This window comes from Zingiber officinale, chromosome 9A (assembly GCF_018446385.1).
Source record: "Zingiber officinale cultivar Zhangliang chromosome 9A, Zo_v1.1, whole genome shotgun sequence".
Taxonomy (NCBI): Eukaryota; Viridiplantae; Streptophyta; class Magnoliopsida; order Zingiberales; family Zingiberaceae; genus Zingiber; species Zingiber officinale.
In genome coordinates this window covers 117,606,535-117,616,910 of record NC_056002.1, presented here as the reverse complement: position 1 = coordinate 117,616,910, position 10,376 = coordinate 117,606,535, and the positions used below count along the sequence as shown (strand labels likewise).

General features: G+C 36.5%; 1 long non-coding RNA gene across 1 annotated transcript; it reads left to right on the top strand.

Annotated features, from left to right (window-relative positions):
* Positions 1–2,365: 2,365 nt before the first annotated feature.
* On the top strand, positions 2,366–2,672 carry LOC122019727. Its single transcript, XR_006122005.1, has 3 exons — positions 2,366–2,386; positions 2,495–2,566; positions 2,652–2,672. It is a non-coding gene; the product is annotated as an uncharacterized LOC122019727 (long non-coding RNA).
* Positions 2,673–10,376: the final 7,704 nt, after the last annotated feature.

The window sequence follows — 10,376 nt, the reverse complement described above, 5'->3', positions numbered from 1 at the left end:
TAAGGAAATGGTTCATGAAGCAACATGAAAAAGGGGCTACAACATCATCAAAGCCTGCTGTGGGTAGTCAAAAACACCTAATTCTCCAAATACAGAGAAATCGGTAATTCACCTTTATTTTTTCCCTTACTCTTATTAATCGGCTTGGCTGCATTGGAAGGGTTAACAAGGAAAAAAGTTCAGGTCAAAGCATCAATTTTCTTTATCTAGTTTGATGCAAGGCGCTGCACCATTCGGGATTTAAAGATTTATTTTAATTTATTAATGAAATGTTTTAGGAGTAGATATAGGGTTATTGAAGTATTCCATACAAATTTATTGTTTATTTACTGTTTTTAACACATAGCAAACTAGTGTAACTAATCTATATGTTTGATTTCCTTTGCCATTATGCTTATACACTGGAAGATCATTTTAGAATTGTTTACAACTGAATGAGCAATTAAATTGTTTTATTTTTGTTATTGAAGAATCCGGTCCAGGCAACTCAAGAAAATTCAGAGAGAAGAAAAACTAGCAAATATTTTGCACCTTCTTCTAAGGAAGTGAACCCTCAGACAATTATAAAAGAAGAAAAAGTAGCAGCCAAAACACCATCAAAAAGGAAGCCCCAAAAATCTAGTGAGGATATTACAGAGGACTCTAAACCTACATTGCCAAAGAGGTCTAAGATAGTTGATGATGACAATGATGACTTCATGCCATCTAGTAATGTTAAGAAATCACCTAAACCAGACAAGAAAATGAAGAATAGCCCAGTAACTGAGATGACTAAGAGTTCTCATAAAGTTGGTGATAACCTTGATGATGAGATAAATGATACGGATCCCGAAACTCCTGTTAAAGCTGGTGGAAGGGGCAAAGGTGGAAGAGGTTTTGGATCTATGGCCGCAGGGAGAGGGAGAGGAGCTGGTAGAGGTGGGTTTATGAATTTTGGAGAGAGGAATGATCCTCCACACAAAGGAGAGAAGGTAATTGGTAAATAATGATATTATTCACTTTAATAAATCTATCTAGTTTCCATGCTTTAGTTTTATTTCTCTGGTTGAGTAGGAAGTTCCAGAAGGTGCTCCTGGCTGTTTAGCTGGTCAGACATTCATCAAAAGTGCCACACTTGACAGGTAATCTAATATCATTGCAAAAATTTATATCTAATATGACATTGTAAGTTACATCTCTTGGCATATTTGTTTGTTTTGGATTAAGATCCTATCTAGAAATATTGTGGAGTCATAGGATCTTAAGATCCTAATGCTTAACAAAATATTTCTTGGAAAATTATATTTGGTATTTGTGATTTTATCATATGGATTATCTTTCAATATCTAGTTTTGTTAGGTGAATTTCAAACTTGACATTATTATGGCTAAGGATGACTAATATTATTCATGCAGGAGATATATGAACAATACATTATAACTAGTAGGAGTTGCATTTTTATATGGTACTCCTCTAAGATGGATGATGATTACAAAAGTTAGTAACACTTCTTATACTCTGAAGTTAAAATTGGTTATCATATATAAAAAAATTTCTTAGGTGACATGGTACGAAATGATCTACTCTGAAGTTAGCAATACTGTAATTATATATTTTATTAAGTGGAGGCTTTCAAGACTTAGATCTTAAGTAGGATTGGTGAATGAGCATAGGGTTGGATCATAGTGATCATGAGATCTCTACTCAATTTAGTTCCTACTTTGTTTCTAGATTTGTTTGGACCATTGTGGGCTGGAGCATTAGAAATTCGTGAGACAAATTGTGATTAACAACCATGACTGAATTATATTATTCTTGTTCCAATTTTTTTATTCCTGTTCATGGATGCATTTTTTAACATGGATGTATTATTCATGGATGTTTTTTCTTTTATCTGTATTAGTATTTTAGGTTTTGGAAGCTTGCCTTACCAATTCCTATTTCCATTGCAGTGACTTTCCTTATATGCAGCTCGGTGGCATCATCTCCCTGAGCATTGGCTGGATTTGGAGGCTTCAAAGATTGTAAGCACATTTTTCTTTTAGCTCATTTTTTCCTACTAGAACACCTTCGAATGCATGGTGATTCTGACAAAAAAAAAAAACAAACATGAAATGATGTAATATAAAATATGAAATCCCAAACAAGGAGACTATGAACCACCATTTGGTAGAGATCACCATATTAATTTTTAAAGTATTCTATTAAATATACTCTTTCTTAATTACATTTCTCTTGCTAGTGTTTGATCTAGATTTGAGATAGTACTGAAGATGAAATTTCTAATCTTAAGTAGTTATAGTGATGGAATTCTTTCAAGAATGAAATTATCATTGTGGCAGGGCTTCGCACCAAAACCGCTTGCACCATCCTATTCCATAAAGAACTGCACTGAGCTAAGAGCATTGTATGCGTTTTCTTCTATTCATATATTTTTTTTATCGATTATAGTTATTGGCAATGAGAATTTACTATATATTGTTGCATGAAGTTGTCACATTACTTATTTTTCAAGGTATCTGAGAGCTAATTACCTTCAAGGGAACATTCCACCCGAGATTGGAGAACTTGTGCACCTTACCATCTTGTAGTTTTTTACATTCCCTTGTTTTCTTTTGTTATATAGTTGTTTCTTTAATCAATTTTCTTAAGCTTGATGTAAAAAAATGTAGGGACTTGTCAAGCAATTTGCTGAGGGGCACAATTCCTCCATTTATTGGCTCTGAACAAGATTTACGCATCACATCTTTGATTCCATATTGCATCAGTTCTTACATGTGTGCCTTTTATTTCAATAGCCAGTGTGTGATTCTTCTCCTTTATTATGCGCCTAGGAGATCTAGACATTTTACGTTCCAACTTCCTGGATTACTCCATTTGTCTTGGTAGTCATGTTGCCATATATAGATATTTAATATTAGGTTCTCCTGATGTACTGAGTTTGAATTTTAGAAACATCAAGCTTTTGAGCTTTTGTTGCTTTCCTAGGGGCATTGCTATAAAAAAGTTCATAGGACCTTTTTGTTTTTTTTATATCTCCTTGAAATCCTTCTTTCTGAACACTTCATTGATAGTTTCTGCCTGGCTAAACTGATTGAGATGGTTGATTTGTTTTAACAATTTGTTTTTCTGAAATTCATCTATTTGCCTTGCAATCTGCAGCAATGCTGGTTGAGAATGGTAAATTCCTTTTATCAGCTAAGAGAGTTCGTCGTGCAACATGTACAGAATACATAATATCTACCGATTCTACCAATATATCAAGATCAAGTAATACCTTTATTGGAAAACTGAGGTGGTAAAACTTGTTAAGTTTGTATCACGGATAACTATAATGCAAATGCAGGTGGCCAAAGCATGGTCATAACTATAGAAGAGAGGCCTCCAATATGTGACTTTGCATTTGACCTTTCAGTGTTTGTTGGATAAATTTTATGGCATTGCCAACCTTAAAATATCATGCTTTGATTTGAATATGCCACTGAGCTAAATTGAACTCAATGAAGAACCATATGATTTATATGATTGAGATCGTTGCAAATTGCCAAATAGCTGTGGATGTTATGCAATTTCATTTCCTTCTATATCAGTTGTTAATTTCCAATAACATGCTACACAAATAAGACAACAGTAGTGCAAAGCTGAATTGTATCATCAATCCGTATGTGTTTCAGCAGGTTAAGATAATTCTTATTCGCTTACATGTATATTTTATCTTTTAATGTCTTTATAATTTGTTTATTTTTATCCGCTCCTACAGCTTAATTCTGTAGATTTGATTGCCAAGGGAAATTTGTATACTCGGTCACGTGAAGATGCAGCCAGTAAGTTGCCCCAAAAAAACATAAATAGACATAAATTTATATACATCAACAATCACCCTATTCTTCAAGTAAGATATATAGATAGACTTTTGTTTTTTAAATTTTCTTGTATACCTGTGCTATCGATGTTATTTTCTTACATGCAGAACTACAATGAACGGAAAGAAAGGTAGCAGTATTCATATCGACATTTGCTTGCCACCAAACACAACACCACAATCATAAAGCATGAAGAAGTCTACCAAGGATCATACTGGCAAAGCCACAATACCAATGAGGAATTTATTTGTTTATTTGTATTGGGATAAATTTTATTTGAACATGAGATATGGTTCTTATTTTGTGATTGTAATTCTTGTATAACTAACATTTTGAATGATATTGATGTGGGGAATATTCTTTTTTGATTATGATTCTTTATTATATATTTAAATTGAAATATGATATATTGGTATTAAAAGATAATAATTTAAAAGACAATGGTTTAAAACCATTATTGTTGTCTATCACCCTAAAAGACAACGGTTAAAAATTGTTGTCGTAGCCCCAAAAACGATTGTAAACTGGCAGAAAAATGCTCTAAATAACAACGATTATAAACCATTGTCTTTTCATTCAAAGACAACGGTTTAAAATCGTTGCAAAACTATTATCTTTTCATTCAAAGACAACGGTTTAAAACCATTGTCGTAGCCCCCCACTTTTAACAACACTGCCAATTACAACAGTTTTAAAGGGCCTATGACAACGGTTTTTAACCGTTGTCTTTTAATGTTTTTGTTGTAGTGACACATGACCTAACTTAACTTGTTGATCACACCAAAACAACCTTGGAGTTCCAACAATCTTCCCCTTTTTGGTGTGAGCAACCCAAGTTAAGTTAGGGTAAAAATAGACATAAAATAAATTTAACTAAATTTGTAATTAAGTGCAAAAAATAAAACAAGTTAAATTTTGGTCTAACTCCCCCTAGACTTTTACTTTTCCTTCTCCCCCTTTGATCACATAAAAAATGAGGTTCTAAGAAAAAAAATCTAAGGGTAAAAACTTAGAAAATTTTGAGATCTTTAAAAAATTTGCAATAATAAATAATCTTTGCAAAAATATTTTTAAAAAAAATTTAAGCAGAAATTTTCAATTTTATAACAGCTTTTAACTTAGGCAAAAAATTATTTTCTGAAATTTTTTCTAAGTATAGAAGAGGATTTTTCTAAGAAAGAAAAAATACTCAAAAAAATTTTCTAAGTAAAAATTTCACGTAAAAGTATTTTTCTAAGTATAAAAATATTTTTAAAAAAATGTTTGAAAAACTTTAAAAGCATTAATTAATTCTAATTTTAATGCTTTGACAGAAAGTTAATTAAACATTTATTTCAATATTTTGGCTTCCAGGTCATGGCGAGACACTAGACCTTCTTGGTTATTGGAGCAACAACCACTTCCTTAGACAAAGTCTCATAGAGAAATTCATTGTTTAATTTTCTCACTGAAAGCACTAATTTTAATTTTAACTTTTAGTTTAAGCATGATTTAGGAACCCAATATAGGTTCCAACCTACTGGATTAACTAAAAAAATTTTAGGGACATATTTTCTTGAAATATTCCTAATTTGTCCCGGGTGATATCTATAATACCAATTTAAATTTTTAAATTTTCTAAAATTAGATGAGCATGTATGGTTTTTCAAATTAATTATCTACTTGAATTTTCAGATCTTTATTTTCTGATTTTAATTTCTCATTTTCTAATTTTGATTTGTTTAATTCTTTTAAGGGACAAAATTTAGCCAAAATTAATTTTAAGTTTTTAATCTCCTTTTCTAATTTGCAACAGTCTTTTGTTAATAGTTTAACAAACTTAAAAAGTTTATCAGGAGGAAGTGATCGTACCTCACTTACCTTGTCGATCTCGTTGTCCGTTTCTCCCCCTGAACTGCTGCTTTCTTCCGACGTGGCTCCCCCTTCATTGATGCTCTCGATGCTCATTTCAGAAGAGCTTGACTTGCAGTTGTCGTCTTGATAACTTGTCATTAGAGCAAGTCCGGAGAATGCCTCGACTTCCGACTCCGACGACGTATATATCGTCCCACGTCACCTTTAGGGCCTTTTGCTTTTGGATAGGCTTCTTACCCTTCTCCTTGTCCTTGTTCTTCAGCTTAGGGCAGTTGTCCTTGACGTGCCCTTCTTTGTGGCAGTGGTAGCAACGGATCGTCCTTTTCTTCTTCCCCTGCGGATGGTTAGTAGATCTGGATTTACAAAGTTTCTTGAATCTTCTTACCATCATTACTATTTCCTCGTCATCGAGAGAAGATTCCGACTCTGGTTCGTCTCTCGAAGCTTTGAGGGCGACGTTGTTCTTGGGCTCCTTCATTCTTGCACATCTTGACTCATGCACTTCAAATGTTGAAAAGAATTCTTCTAACGAAATTTTTTCTAAATCTTTAGAAATGTAAAAGGCATCTACTAATGATGCTCATTTGGTATTTCTAGGAAAGGAATTCAGTGTGTACCTGAGCCAATCTCGGTTACTTACCTTTTCTCTGAGATTCGAAAGTCCGGTAATAATTTCTTTTATTCTCGAGTGCAGATGCGTGACTGTCTCACCTTCCCCAAGTCACAGGCTGGTGAGCTGATTGCAAAGTAGATCTCGTCTAGCGAGCTTAGCTTCAGACGTCCCTTCGTGCAGCTCGAGGAACTTCTCCTAAAGTTCCTTTGCCGAGTCATAGTTCCCGATTCTGTTGACTTCTTGAGGTGGAAGAACACTTAGCAGATGGTATTCTGCTTTGCCGTTCGCCACGAAGTCAGCCTGCTCCTTTTACGTCCAATTGTTTTTCTCCTTACCTTCCGGTGCTGTAAAACCAAATTCCATTGTAAGCATTAATTCAAAATCGGTGGTAAAGAATACCTGCATTAGCTTTTTCCAAGTGGCGAAATCTCCTTCGAATTTTGGTGGGTGGATGCTTGGTCCGGCCATCTCGTTGCTTCGTTCGGCGGTTAGTCCTCCTGAAGCGCCTTTGCTCTAATACCACTTGTAGGATCGTTACGGCCGGCTAGAAGGGGGGGTTGAATAGCCCTGTAAAAATAAAACACAATCCTTCCCGACTTTTCAAACTAACACTTGCATATAAAATAGAAAAGCAATAAATCAAAATAGAAAAAGACGAGGCACCAGATGTTTACTTGGTTACAACCGGGGAGGTTGTTAATCCAAGAAAAATGATCGCACTACTATCTCCTTCAGGCGGAGAAGCCTCTTTTACAGCAATGTAGGCACAGAAAGAGAGAAGCTAATCTAAACAGTGGAAGCGCACAAGCGTTGTTACAATTTCTGAACTGGTTGAAAAGCTTCTGGACCAAGGATATATTTATAGCCTTGGTCGGGGGCGCCTGGAAGGGTTTCGGGCGCCTTGGGGGGATAAATTTTATCCCCCAACGTTCAGATCGAGATAAATCTCGATCTGGTCAACATTCAAGGTCCAGGCGCCCAAAAGCATTCCGGGCGCCCCGGGCTGTTCCGGGCGCCCGGATCACTATAGTTAACAGGAGTTGACTTTTCTCCGTCGGGACCTTCGCTCCAGTTCAGTCCGCGTTGGTCCGGGTCTTCAACTCCTGATCTGCTTGCTTGGGTGATCTCTGCCATCCGGAAAAGGGCTCACTCGAATCCAAATTCCGATCTTCTCGAGCGGGCTTCCCTCCGGCTTCTCATCCCTCAGAATCGCCGCGTGTTTCCTTCTCGTCCGCCAGTGTACTCATCCGCAGACTTCGTCCCTCGGTCGCACCCTGTGCCGACCTTCTCGCTAGCTGCGTCTCTTGCTCCCCGAGCAATCTTCCGCTCTGGCTTTCGTCCCTTGGAACCACCGCACCTTTCTTCTCGACCGCCGGTGTACTCTTCCGCAATGCCTCGTCCCTCAGACGCACAGCGTGCCGTCCTTCTCGCTAGCTGCGTCTTCCGCTCGAGTACCTGTGCTCCTAAGCTCCTGCACACTTAGACACAAGGTTAGAAACACACAGGACCTAACTTAACTTGTTGATCACACCAAAACAACCTTGGGGTTCCAACAATTTCATGTTAAATTGTGCTACTATAGCTAGGATGACACGTATTGACACAAACTTCACAATTGGGGAGAATGTCTCTTCAAAGTCAATACTATCCATTTGGATATATCCTTTTGCAACTGATTGAGCTTTGTATCGATCCATCTTCTTTTCTCTTTATTTTGAGAATTCACTTATTCTCAATAACCCTTCAGCCCGGAGGAAGATCGACTAAATTCTAAACTTGATTCTTTCTCATTGACTCCATTTCCTCATCCATTGTAATTTTCCATTTTTTCTCTTACTGAGCTTCTCAAAGCTTCCTCAACTGTTCGAGGTTCCTCATCATCAACTAGGAGAATCATCAATGCCTCATTCTCAATATCAAACCTTCTCCGAGGAATAATCTGACGACTGCTTATTTGAAGGTTAGACTGTTGAGAAACTGACTCATTCAGTGGCAAATTACTCCCACTCGGTTGACTAGATTCAGGCATCTCCTGATCTGTTGATAAAGGAACATTATCTTCCTCCTCTATCTCATATAAAGGAATTATCTTATCAACTTCACCTCGTGTTGGGAACTCAGTTTCAAGAAAAGTAGCATCTCTTGACTCTATTTCAGAGATAATTCCATCTTGTCGCTCACCAATAAAAAAGCATAACCTTGGAAGTCTCAGAATACCTTATAAAGATACACTTCTTACCTCTGGGTCCTAATTTTCCATGTTCGTGAGTCTTATCATGAATGTAGGCAGCTGACCCCCAAGGTCTCAGATTACTCAAATATAGCTTTCTGCCTATCCAACGTTCATGTGGGGTAGATGGAATTGACTTGGAAGGCACTTTGTTAAGTATATAGGTCGCAACTAATAATGCATCTCCCCAATAGGAGATTGGGAAATTAGCCTGTGTCATTATAGACCTAACCATTTCAAGAAGAGTCCTATTTCTTCTTTCAGCAACCCCATTTTGCTGTGGAGTTCCAGGGATAGTTAGCTATCTAATAATCCCTTTCTCATTACATATTGTCTTGAACTGATCAGACAAATATTCACCTCCATGGTTAATGCGCAAGGTTCTAACCTTACTTTCTAATTGATTCTCAACTTTATTCAAGTAACGAATAAAACAATCTAATGCTTCAGATTTGTGAGAAATCAAATACTCATGACTAAAACGTGTGAAGTCATTAATAAATGTAATGAAATAAGAACTTCTATTTCTAGCCTTCATATTCATTGGACCATAAATATCTGAATGAATTAATTGCAATGATGATTCAACCCAAATAGCCTTACCAAATGGTTTCCTAGTTGCCTTTCCAGCAAGACAATGCTCACATATAGACAAGTTTATCTTAGCATGAGTGCCTAAAAAGCCCTCCTTAGCTAATCTATTCATTCATTCTTGTCTTATATGTCCTAGTCTAGCAAGCCAAATTTCATCATTAATATCAGCATTACTAGTAAGAGCAATGTTTGAAAAATAACCATTATTATTTGGTTATACATCAAGAACCATAAAGCCATTTGTTACATAACCATGCCCAATTAACACAAAGTTAATTCGAAGTTCCACACACGGCTATAAAAATTTACACAATAACCTAAATCAAGAAGACAAATGATGGAAACCAGATTCCGTCGAATGTCAGGAGCATACAAGACATCATATAGAAACAGGGTATGTCCACCACGTAGGTTGAGCTTGCAAGTGTCAATTCCTTTGACTTCAATTCTTGCATTGTTTCCTACATATATCCATTTGTTGCCAGCTGGTACCCGACGATACTCCACAAATGTAACTCACTCCCGAGCTACATGGTTAGTTGCTTTTGAATCTATAATCCACAAAGGATAAGAATCAGCTAACAACATTGTACTAGCAACAAAATGATCAAGAAAAGAAGACACACTTGCATTGTTTCAATCTGGTCTTCTTTCCTTTCTTCTTGATTAGGTATTGTCCCATAGTAGTAACTTCTTTCTTCTTTCCCTTCCCCTTCTTGAACCATTTCTTTTTCTTGAATCCTGATGATCCAACAGAACCAATAGCCATATAGGCTAGTCTAAAAATCCTTGCGGATTCAACTCTCTCCGCCTCCAATTCTACATGGCGTGAGATGTCAATAAAACTCTTAATACTCTCACTGTGAGTTAAGATTTGCTTCATGGTCTCTTAAGAATCTGGAAGGGAACGAATAACTGCTTGAACTTGTTGTTCATCGATCAACTCATGACCAGTAGTTTTAAGCTCCTGAATGATGTTCGACATCTCCCTGAGGTGTTGAACCATTGAAAGATTCGGACGCTTAATGTAGCTGTCAAACTTAATCGTTAGCTTTCGAAGTTTGCTCAAACTTCCTCCATTGTACTTTTCTCTAAGGGCTACCCAGACAGCATGAGCCGATGGTAATGACTCATACTCAAATACCAGGTCATCCATCATTGAACTAATCAATATTCCCTTAGCAATGTAGTCCTTCCTTTCCCATGCCCTATAGGCATTGAGATCTCGTCTGTTCTGTGTAGT